We start from the raw sequence: 12220 nt of genomic DNA, 5'->3' as shown, positions 1-12220 counted from the left end.
TCAGCAATAGGCTCAGCAAATCATCCTAGTTTATCTTCAGTCTGTAAAGTGAATAGAATAAAATTTCATTGTCTTTAAAACAGATGGTGGCTTCCAACCATTTCAAACCACAAGCACAGGGTTAGGAGGCTAACCTTTAAAATGCAGAGGTGCTAAATATGTTCTGTAGGGAGTGATGGATGTTGATTTTCTGGGGGTTTTTTTCGGTTTACATATTGACAAGTTTCAGAACACAAAATAAAGACAGGTTGCATATTTAGCCAGACTTGTTTTAGCCCCTGGCTGTCTGTGTACATGATCCCCATTTAAGGCAATCTCATTTTTCTTTGCTGCTCCCTCCTCCAGAACTTCAGGCCTGCTTTAACAGTGCTGCTAATCCCTGCCTCCTGTAAAAACAGCATCTCCCAGGGGAATTGGAATTACAGCAAGAAGCAAATGCTGCTGCTTGGCAAACTGTGCAGAGACAGAGAGTGATTTGTAAAATGGTTACTGGTGCTATCAAGAGTTGAATAACTGCACTGCTTATCACCTAAATTACTTTTAGCTCATACTCCAGGTCATTCACAAAGTCTAAATCTAATACTGCTTTGTCTTTTGTGTCTCAAACCAGCAACCTCAAGAATGTGGTGCTTTGATTGGTCTCATCTGTTCTGCCTATTGGAAGAAACAGCTTTATCATAGGAGGTGAGCTTCTTAAAAAGCAAATCACTATTTTGGTTCTTAGACATTCATGCCACCTTGAAACCCAAATGCCATGATGCTATGGGCTTGCAATTAGACATGCTCAAACTGTCTAAACTCTCTGATTCTCACAATTTCCAGTTCCCAGACATGACCTTCATCAAGGTGAATGTGGATGGAACACAGTTTGTTCTCTGTGTATTGCTCATATCAAACAGGCACAAGTTTTCTGCTTGTTAGAGATATAATACCCCACGTACCTTTCTGTTCCAGTGGAGGTCACTCAATCAGCTCTGCTTGGTCACACTTTGAACTGAAGGAAATCACATTTTTTCAGACAAAGGCTTTCTCCAACATTTTTACATTTTGAAGTAGTGAGTTCTTCTGAGTTTATCATCTTTTCACTATTTATGGTTGTTTACTTCTCCTTACCTTTTAAGAACAACCAGAATAGAAATGTTCTACTTTTGATTGCAGTTGGTGCCTCAAACAACTGTGCTATCAGGTTCTCACAGAAGGTACCAACCAGGCATTTTTTCTGTGTTAAAGTCAGTTGCTAGCACAAGTTTTTATCCTTTTTTTAGTGGTTTTAACAGCAGAGAGTGATGGAGACCGAGAGAAACACTGCAAAACAGCAAAATGCCATCTTGCCTTCCAAAGTGACCTTCACATGTAGACTGGATGGGTAATTTGGCTGCACAGTATTGGGAAATTTCCTATTTCCAAGTTCCCCAAGCAAGACTACTCTGCAGATCTGCAGTGTTTTATTGGTAAAAAAGATTGATAATCAGATTCCATCTCAGAATGTGACATGATTTTTGTGAGCATTTCACAATGCTGCAGTAACCTGAAAATAAAAGCTGGCAAAGAATAGGGGACTCTGCGTCTGGCAGTGGGACCTCACACTCTGCAGGGTATTTCAGGTTTGATGCCTTCCTTCTTCCACTACACTGAGAAAATTCTGTCGGGACAGGGGAAAATAAAGAAAGAAAAAAAAAGAGAAAAAAAAAAGAGAAAAAAAAAAAAAGAAAAAAATGTGAAAGGGCTGTCTCAGACAAGGGGGGTGGATGTGGCTGCAGAGATTTGTGGGTTATTCAGACCTGCCAGGGTAAATTAATCTGCATTCCCTGTGGCCTGGTGTGTAGATCCTTCTTGCCCTTCACCTAAAGATGAACAGGGTGCCCAGTGCTGGTGAGACCATAACCATAATGCTCTCATAATGTGTAGAGAGCACAGATTGGCTCAATTATACACAAGTTTTGGCACCAATTCAGTGACCTGAATTTTCAGTGCAACCTCTGAAAATTTCTAATGTCCACTGTGGGATGACTGTGCCACCTCCATGCCTGCACATAAAGTATAGACTTTATGTAAGGGTCATGGTTATTAAAGGTGGATGATCAGTAATTTTGTCTAATTAGAGGGTGAAGTGACCTCTGGGCCCAGTGATTAAAAGTTCCTTTTCTGTAAACTAAGAATTACTGTCACTGATTTGTATGACAGCCATTCATGTTTTTCTCTGTCATTTACCCAAATATATTTTAAAATAATCACCCTTTTTATAAGCATGTAAGGGTACACAAATTTTAACTCAAATTGCTGTAATTACATCTAATCAAGTCAAATTCATTTTTATTAAAGTTCACACTGTGAGACTAATGAACCTAAAGCACTGAAATCATTCTCATTACACACAGTTTGATCTATTTACTGAATCTGCATTGTTTCATGCCCAGAAGGTGAAAGTAAAAACCCACACCACCAAGATGCAAAACACATCTTCTCAATCATTTCCCCTACATGAAACAGCTCGAACCAACTGTGTTCTAACAGACAGGGCCATGTGAGCAGTGTTTCCCTCACTGGGTTGTAATGTGAAAAAATGGTTGACTGATGAAGGGTGCTTTAAAGGATAATGAAACTGGAAGGAGAAACCTCAGCTGCTGGTGATGGGCAGGGAGGTGATGCAGACAGCTGAGACACTTCTGGAACTGCTGTTTCCAGAAGCTTCAGAAAAGGTACAGTCATTCTTGCTGGCACACAACTGTCCTTTTGTATTATTTCCCCAAACCCTGTGGGCAGGGAATTATCTTGGAAAAAACCACTCCCAAGGTCACTCTTTCCCTGTTGATCCAATTCCCCCCTCAAACATGAGCTCCCACTGGCCAACAAGCAATGAGGAGGCTGAGGGAGCTGCACTGGTGATGCACAAGCAGCAAGGAAAGTGGATTATTTCCATCTGTACTGGCCTTCACAACAGAGTAAATCTATGCTTTGAAGGACTGACGGATATTACTAAGCAAAGCAAAATAAAATCACAGTTTTTTGGGTTTTTTTTTCCCCTAACACATGAGTTTCATCATGATCCCTGTGCTCAAAACCCCAAGTAAATAGATCTTCCTTGTGATTGTGAGGAAATGTTTTGAGGTTCAGGAAACTGCTTTGCTGTTCCCTCTAAAGAACACAAAGGCAGACAAAATCTCTGTCAAATCTAAATTTCATCAGTCAGTTCCCCAAGCAGGGATTACCCATTTACCTCACTTCACTTCCAGAGCTCTCTCTTGAGAAAGGAGCACAAACAGGATGCAAATGGCCAAAATTTCCAAATAAAAGCTCCTCCACAGGTAACAAAAACTTATCTTGCCACATAATCAATGAGAAGTGTCCTGTGCTAATGACATTTCTGCACCTGGCAAAGAAAGACCACTCTCATTCCATCCTCTTGGTGCCTCCAATGCAATATCCAATTTTTCCATGGCTTTGCATTCATGAGAAGAGTTATCAAAATAGATTATCTCCTCACCTGCCTGAAGGGAATGGCTTTTATATATCATATTTTGTGTTGGGCAAAATACAGAATTACTTTTTTTCTCCATCAACATTTTCATTGACTTTTTTGTGGTAGTTTTTCAGTCATTTTTAGCCACTGATAATTATGGATTATCCGACACAAATCCATCAATAAAGCATTGCAGATAACTCCTCAGTAATGAGAATACATAAATTCCTCACTCAATAGGTTATGCAATCAGTTCACTGCTTAATAAGAAAACCAAACCTAAGATACTGCAATCTCTACAACAATTCATTTAAAATGGAATTTATTAATGTTGGATGAGATCCTTGACTGCAATAAATCAACAAAGCCTCCATGAATCAATGGGCTGACACTGAATTGAAGTAGGTGATAGTCATTCTGTAGGTTTAGTAAATAAAAGTTCCTTTGCTATCATGACAATCATTCCAAACTTATTTAAATACTTTGTTTTGCTAAAGAAAAGCTTACTTTATATGTTTATTTAAAATGGCAAAATATTACATCTCTATTTGCAGAATAAAAAGAAAAATAAAAAGAAATGTTGTAAGAAAATGTTATATAAATTATGTATTACGTTACATAAAAAAGAAATAGAATAAGAAATGTTTTTTTGCTTACATTATTCAGTTTCTCTTTCCTATTTGGTTAGCAATGGACAAAACAATCATGTCTCTGCTAAACTGAAGCTGTAGCCCTGTGATATCCCAGAGAGAGGAGTCTGTCACCTGGGACTTGCTTCCAACATTCCTGCTGGATTCCTTTCCATGGAAATTGTGTAGAGGATCTTTTATCGAGTCAGAAGACTGATTCAAGCTGTGGACCTGAGGAGACTTTCAGGTTTTACAGCTTATTTTTGACCTTTATGCTGTACTGTGCCTTTCTCCCCCTCTGCCAGTTGTTGTCCTCAGTGTCACTTGATTTTACTGCATCACTAATGGCTTCATTTTGGGGAGTTATGTGGCTATTTTGTAGCAGACTGCACATTTTATGTCTTACACACATTCCAGAGCTGCAAAGATATAATTTTGCAAAGTCCCACAGCATGTTAGAACCATTAATCTAGGATTAATGGGGAAAGGGTGAGTGAATGTTTGATTTCAGCATTTTTTGCAAACATCCTGATTTCAGGTTGATAACAATATACACATCCCCAAATATATCCCAGCATACATAGCATAAAAAATTAACAACATCCTGCTCTCTTTGTAGCTCTCTATGTTCAGAAGGCTACAAAATTGTCCCTGGTATGTGTGCTTTCAATTAACATTTTCAATTTCTATCTTTTTCTCCACAAGAACAGGGGGCAGCCAAAAGCAGGGGGAGAAGCCTCCGTGGAGCTGGACCTCTGTACTCATTATGAGCTGGTTAGCAAGCACCTGCTATTCACCAGCTTAGGAAACAATTGGAAATTCAAGTAAGTCTCAGCAAGAACCTAAAAGAGAACATCAGGCAGCCAGCCAGTTTCATATGCCTCATCTTTCAAAGAGTTTTGCTCTGATGCTCTCCCACAGCACCACACACCAATTTTTCCCCTGCTTTTCTTTCTGTATTTTTGAGTGGAAATATGTTACTGTTTTAAATGTCTCCTAACTGGAGATTTAATGTCCTGTAATGATAAAAATTATTTATCAAGATATGACTTCAGAATAAAATAGCATGTTAATACGGAAAGCCAAGCTAAATTTCCTCTTCCAAAGAGCAAAGTGAAAAATCTGCTAGTGCCAAATCAGGTTGAAGACCTGGCACATGATTCCCAGCTTTTCTCAGGTATTTATTGCACTAACAATGTGAAATTAACTTCAATTGTGTAGCAATTTGAGAGGTGCTTTATGAAGAGGGTGGTCCATTCAACATCTCTGATTTAGACTGTTTTAAAAGCAGTGTTGAGGCCCCATGACATCCCCAGACACATAAAAGCAAATCTTTTCAGACTCAGCTGAGCCTTTCCTCATTCCTAGGGGTAAAATGTTTCAAACCTTTGAACCTCTTATCCTAAACCAAGTGATCTGATATGAACCTGGAAGCAGGAAAAAGAGTTTCTGTAGTTGGTGTTTGGTTTTCACACCGTTAGGTTTGGCTTAGATATCCTCTGGCTAGGGGTAGTTTGAAACTTTTAATTTTTCTCTCAGAGCTTACATTCTACAGGGCTTTGTCAGTTCTGGGGTCATAAAGAATAGAAATCCTTTCAGTTTTTCAACTTATTTACCTAAATGTTGCAACTCCTTAATGCTTTTGGGCAGCCTCCACTTTTTTGGCTTTGACTTTTTTCTACCACTTAAGAATTGTGTGTATGATTCTCTTCTGGTGAAATGCAGAGATCAAATTAAAAGAGACCAGAATCACGACCACGTGAGTATCTATTAAATAGAAAATCTAAAGAAATATAATGAATACACACACAAGAAGGGAAAAAAAAAAAACTTGATACTCTGAGTTTTATGTGTAGATGGAAAGGCAGTGGGAAGTTTTGACTTCATGTGTGTACTGATGTGGTAAATTAAATTGGTCAGGGTAGCTCCAGGGAGCTAGCAATTTTTTTCCTTAAGGGTATATAAAATGTCATATTTTCATTCAGAAATGCTAATACTCTGCTGCTCTTTCAGCGTTTTGTATGTAATATTAACTGCGATTCATTGCAGGCAAAAAAAAAAGTTTGTTTTACTCAAAAAAATTATAATGCACTCCTTAATGTGTGCAGAAAATTCAATCCTGTGTCTGTATCTGAAGAGACACAGGACTGAACCTCCTCATTGACTGAACTACTGGAGCTACTCCAAATAATCTTCATTTTTCTGGCTTTGCACCCCCTCACTACAAGGACGGCAGATAACAATTATAACAAAACAGTAGGACTGCACTTGACATGTGTGTGGTGCAGGGTTTCAGGGGAGGGCAAATGTAGATACAAACCAGAAACTATTTTTTTAAATCCTCTAAATCACAGTTTGTGATCTCAAAGTGCAGGGTTTACTTTAGCCTGACAGGTCTGTGCTATGTTCAGCCACACAAGACAAAAACAAGTTCCAGATTTGGGGATGGCAGAGAATTCCAACTCCTTGTCAGTTTGGCAGCAAACATTGAGTCCCCTGGGTAGGTATGGTCCCTTTTTTGCTTTTTAGGGGAATTCAGGGTGGTTTTATTCATGTGTTCTGCCAGGAGCACAGAGGAATCATCATCCTTCCTCTTTTCCTGAGGCACATGGCATCTGAAACTTTGGTCTTTTCCTACACATGGAATGGATGTTTGGGAAGTGCTCTGTGACTTGCAGCATGCTTTTGTGTGTGAAGATTATATATTACATATTTATATCTCCTGGTGTGTGCAGGAGACTGGAGTCAATGATACTGGTCAAGGACTAGTTTCCAATCCCATATTCTCTGGTATCCAGGAGTATAAAACAGCTGGAAAATGAAGAATGAATGGTGTTTATCTGGACAAAAGCAGTCCTGCACACTGCAGGTGAGTACCTTTATTTTAACCACTCTATGATCCCATGAGCCAACATGAACAGGCACTTCTGAAGTACAGTGACGCCCACTAATTTAAAAACCTCAGATGGGTCACACCCCCAAGTCAGGACATTCACTTTAAAGGAATTTAAAGACTCTCTAGGTCAGGTGTCGACAGCTACAGCATAAAGTTGGATGACATTATTTCAACCAGTGATATTTGGAATATAAATAAGAAACGTCAAATAATTCCTTTGCTGTTCACTGTCAGGACACCAATTGGAAGGCTTCATCCAGTTTTTTTGACATTACACTTCAGGCAAGGTGTGGACTGATTTAAAAAAAGTCTACAGGTGAGTGAGAAATATCAAAATTCTTGTCAGCCGGGAACTACACAGAAGAGCTAATGAAGGATAAGTACAGGTGAAATTTTAAAAGGCCAGGGAAGGAGAAGTTGGGGAAAATAAATATTAATACTTCTCAAGTGTATGGAAAATTCTTAAAGAGGCTGTGGATTCAACAAGAAAGGTAGATTTACCTTACTGCAAGAAAGAATGAAGAAAGATGAAGGTTTGACCAGGGCTTTGCCCACAGTGCAGCAAAAGGAAGCAGCTCCAGAAGACCACTTCTCTCCAGGGTTTCTTGGAGCTGAACTCTGTTAAATCTCTGTTTATTTCAATATTTGCTAGCAGAGGACAGGGAGTAGCTAAAAGTGTGCCCATCCTTGCTCTGTTCCCCCACCTCTCCCAGTCCTGTCTCTCACCCTGGGCCCTCTCCATGCTGCTGAGACACTTTCCCTCCTTCTTCAGCAGCAGACATAATTTTGGCCCCCAAATGCCAACAGAAACAGGCTCAGGACTCTGAGAGCCCAGCAGAGGCTCTGCCCCACCAGGGGAACTGAAGCACAAATGGGCCCATGAGTTAATAGGAGAATAGGAGTGCTCTGCATTCTAACTAAACCAGAGATCTATGATGCTTTGCACAGTCCCCACAGCAATCTCAAGGAATGATGAAACCACTCACTTCCTCTGCTGTTTCTCAAGCTTTCCTGGTGCCACAGCAACTGCTTATGTTGAATATTTAACCACCTTACTTTTACACATCCCAATTTACTGGTGTTCTGACAACTTTCCTTTATCTCTCACCCTTTCATCACTCAAGGCGTGGGGAGAAAAGTCAGTCAGTGTGCATTATGAGCCCACAGAAGTGCAGAATGAAAGAGGAGGAAAAACATGCAAATAACTGGGTTTGACTCCTTGCTGCTAACTCACAAGCCAGAGCGAAAACAGCCAGAAGCTCCCTAAACTGGATAAAAGAATATGTGTGAGAAGTGTGGCTGATTAATTGAAAGGGAGGCATTTAGTGTAGACTTTAACTAGTTAACCATATTTTGTGAAAATTCCTGCATATTTTTAAGGCCTATTTTCCATCCTGCATTCTGGACATATAATTATTTGTATTTTGAACAGTTGCCTGAAGTTTTGTAATGAGTTTCAGCAGGCATAAGTTTTTTTCCTTGATGCTTTGCTGTTCTTTTCACCTAAAAATTCCTTTGCAGACAGATTAAAAAACCACACATTGGATTAAAAACAAGTGCCTCCTTAAGATTCAAGAAACAATACTTTCATGTTTTCTCTTCTCACATGTACATGTGGAAAATGGAAGCCTTAGGAAGGTGCAGTTTCTTCTTACCTAGAGAATGCCTTTAAGAGAAACAACCTTGAGTCCATGTTTCATTGAAGTCAGCAATTAAATATCTCAGTTTTGCTTTCTCTGGCTGCAGAACTGACATAAATTTCCAGTTTCTGAATTCTTCTACCCATCTGGTTCAGAAATATCTTCTATAGCTCTTTTCCATTGTCCTAGAGTTGAAAAGGAAAGAAGCACTTCTTAAATTCATATAGAATAATGAATGAGAAGAGCAGCTTGTCATTCATTTTAAAGAAGATTGAAGTGGTTATAACACATAATTAATAAATTTAATGAAGTAATTACTTTTCAAATTGATTTCTAATTTCCTACCAAAAGCCAAAAGTTCCCATGGTTATTAATGGAACAGGAATAATTAACAGTACCTACAAATTAAAATTACCCATGCTGTATTGCATACTTGGAGGAGCTGGATAATAAATTTGTTGTGCTCTTTGCATGGAAATGGATCCTAGTTTGAGTAAACCTCAAACCACTCATTCCTTCCTATTGATTCTGTCAGTTTACACCAGCATTTTATGCTGTCTCTTGCCCTGAGTTTCAGTATTCTCCCTGCTGCCGCCCTGGAAAAAAAGACCTGTGGGCAGCACAACACATCTGGTGACATGGACAGCGATGAGGAAAGCAAGGAAAAACATTAGTTCTCAGTGAGGTCAGAAAAGACAGCTGGAAATATTCAGGGATCACAATCACTTCAGTGATGTATTGTCAAAGCTGTCTTAATTCTCTCTGTCAAAGCACAGCTGTCACACTGAGGATTGTTTTGTTGGAGAGATGTCAGATACCTCACGATATGGCCTGACTTTATAAAATTTACAGTTTGGGGAAACAGTAATATCTTCACTTAATGGCAGTGATAGAATTAGGAAAATGAATAAGTTTGTGGGCCCCTGCAGTGGCAAGCAGAGTTTATAGGATTATCACTTTAGCTAACTGTACAAAGATTTTTTTTTTCCTTTATGCTTGTGTTTAAAGAAAAAGAACAGAAAATAAGAATTAATGAGAACTTTTTAGGCAGCTTTCTTATCTTGTTGTAAGTAGTTTTTAGACTAGGAGAGCACAGGTGCATTTCAAAAGACTGAAAGGAGCCAGCCTTGTTCAAAAAGTACCAGGACAACTGACAGGAGTATTTTAAATCATTGCAATGCAGTCTCCAGTTTTAGCTGCCATAAACACTGCAGACATTTTTGAAATTCCTGAAGTAATATGCATTTATAGAGCTAAAAGGCATCCATTTTTACACTGCCATTGTGAAAAGAATATGGCAGGGCAAATGTTTAGCATGTAAAACCATTCCTATCCTTATTCAGGGTAGACTTGCTATTTATTCTTTAAATTGCTTGCAGCCAAAATCTCTGTGCTTTCCTCTGGTGCTCCTAACTGACCTAGGGAGAGTGATGTGTGATGGAAAATCCTCTGAATTTTGTTTCATTCTTCTGGTTTGACTGGGCAAGCACAGATGAAGCAGATTGAAGCAGATTGACAGGACACCAGGCTGCATGTCCATGTGAGCTGTATTTCCATCTGGGTGGCTGCTTCCTCCCCATCAAGCAGAGATCTTTTTGTCTGTTTCATTTCAAGTATTCCACAGCACAGCAAAGTGATTCAGGGGCAGTTATTTGTCTGATTATGTTGCTTTGTAATGGTACTAGTTTGATACTGAAAGCACATTTATTGACTTAGAACCTGAAGTCTGGACAAAAAGTGTCTATATTTTTTGTTTTGTTTTGTTTTCTCAGGCAGAATCCTATGCCAGTGGCAAACTGGGTGCTCTGCAGGTCACAACTGTTTCTGTTCCTTCAGGAGGCACCACATTTTATTTCAGCAGCCTTACAATCCCACAGCCTTGTTTTACCTCTCCAGCTTCTCTCTGTGTGAAGATTCAACTTTTCCCTTACTTACTTTACTTTCCCTCAACTTACTTTACTGATCTTATTTGTGTCCTGGTGTCATTTCCTGCCAGCTGAATTACAGCTTTGAGCCTTCTTGTCAAACCACAATATCCAACTCATGTAGGCTCTCCACAATCCTATTTCTCTTCCCACAGTAAGAGGTGTTCCTCAATAATAGAAAAATCACCTCCATACCCACAATGGCATGTTAGGATCTTAACTTCAAAATTTACTGTTCTTTCAGTCTTCATTGTCAAAATTTAAATTTAAAGCCATGGGTGTCCTAAGGGTTTGGATATTTAAAAATTATCTCAACAAAATTACTATTTTCAAATGTCAAGAAGTTCCAAAGTGATGTAAAAATGCTTCTATTTGGCTGCACTGCAAAAAAGTGGAATTTTAGTGCACATTTTGATTAGAAAGCAATCCATTTGAAATCTCCTTTCATTTTTTTCCCTCTGGCAAAAAGAGTTACTGGAAAAAGACTTGCCTTCATTGGTGTATCATATAATAACAAGTAAATTAGAACTAAACAGGTTCTAATTAATCATTTCAGGGTTACTTGATTGACCACACAGTCCATTCCTTGAACAAATCAGTGCAAGGGTTAGGAAGTATTTTAAGTTAAAGCTTTTTTTGGACTATTCAGAGAAAAGGAAGAAGGCACTGCACTGGAAGGAACAACTGCATTGCCCTTTACCAGCAAATTCATTGCTTGATATTGCAGATTTTTCTACCTCTTGACCCTGACACAACCATTTTTGGGAAAAAGCACTTGGTCTGTAGTATGAATTATTGTCACTTGCAGCGTTTTGCACCATGGAAGTGGAAATAGGAAATCTTTCCTAAACTGAGAGCTCTGCTGAGTTTTGTGTCCTGGTTTTGCATGGGAGGCATTTACAGCATTTGGGTGTTCAGTCCACAGCAGGTTTAAACTGATCCAAAGGAAAACAAAAAACACAGTCCAGGAAACTTCTCTTCCTAAATGAACTGAAGACTCTTCTAGAGGAGGTAAACTGGCTGAAAATTTAGGTTATGTTTCTTTACATTGTCATTGGGAAAGAAAAGGTTGTAGGGGGAGAAGTGTCCTGAAGGTTTTGTTTTGATTCTTATTACATTTTTTTCTTGTAATTACTGTTAATTAATTTCTCTTTGTACCTTTTTAAAGTTCTGAGCCTACAAGATGGATAGACTGGGAAAGTGTTGGAAGCCTGTCAACAGAAGTCTTTTAAATTAATTACCCAGTGAAAGTTATGTGATCCAGAGGGCAGTTTGGACTGTATTTAGGGATGACTTGGAAATCAAATCAAAATGTAGCAATTTGTAAGCAAGGTGAGTGGCTTTTCTTTCCTAATTGAAGATCAAAGTAAAAAACCTGATTCTTAAGCCTGAACTTTGGCAATTGTCTAAATTGAGGCATTAAGGCATTTCATTTTCTCTGCAGGCTGTTTTTCCCTCTCAGAAGCAACTCCCTAAGTCTTTTAGACCAGAATTAAAACAAGCACTTGAAGCATCTCCCAGTGAGCTAAAAGGCATTGATTTCAAGTTGGTTTTTTTTTTTTTTTTTTTTTTCCCAAGAGCTTTAATTCCAGACAGCTGCTTTCAAAGCACTGTGAGTGGGAGTCTGGTCCACCCTCAGCTGCATTTGGTACACAAGGGGCTTTAGTTCC

The 12220-nt window shown here is 38.9% G+C and overlaps 1 long non-coding RNA gene across 1 annotated transcript in view; it reads left to right on the top strand.

The window, feature by feature from the left end:
* Positions 1–12220, top strand: part of LOC113459823 (uncharacterized) — a 66770-nt gene that overhangs the window by 47673 nt on the left and 6877 nt on the right. The window contains exons 9-16 of the long non-coding RNA XR_012577693.1: positions 611–684; positions 955–1055; positions 4149–4336; positions 4800–6589; positions 6888–6958; positions 7220–7301; positions 10398–11561; positions 11719–11882. This is a non-coding gene — a long non-coding RNA (uncharacterized LOC113459823). The remainder of the gene's footprint in view (positions 1–610; positions 685–954; positions 1056–4148; positions 4337–4799; positions 6590–6887; positions 6959–7219; positions 7302–10397; positions 11562–11718; positions 11883–12220) is intronic.

Source organism: Zonotrichia albicollis, chromosome 2 (assembly GCF_047830755.1).
Source record: "Zonotrichia albicollis isolate bZonAlb1 chromosome 2, bZonAlb1.hap1, whole genome shotgun sequence".
NCBI lineage: Eukaryota > Metazoa > Chordata > Aves > Passeriformes > Passerellidae > Zonotrichia > Zonotrichia albicollis.
Note: the sequence above shows the minus strand (reverse complement) of the source record. Positions and strands in the feature narration are given on the sequence as shown.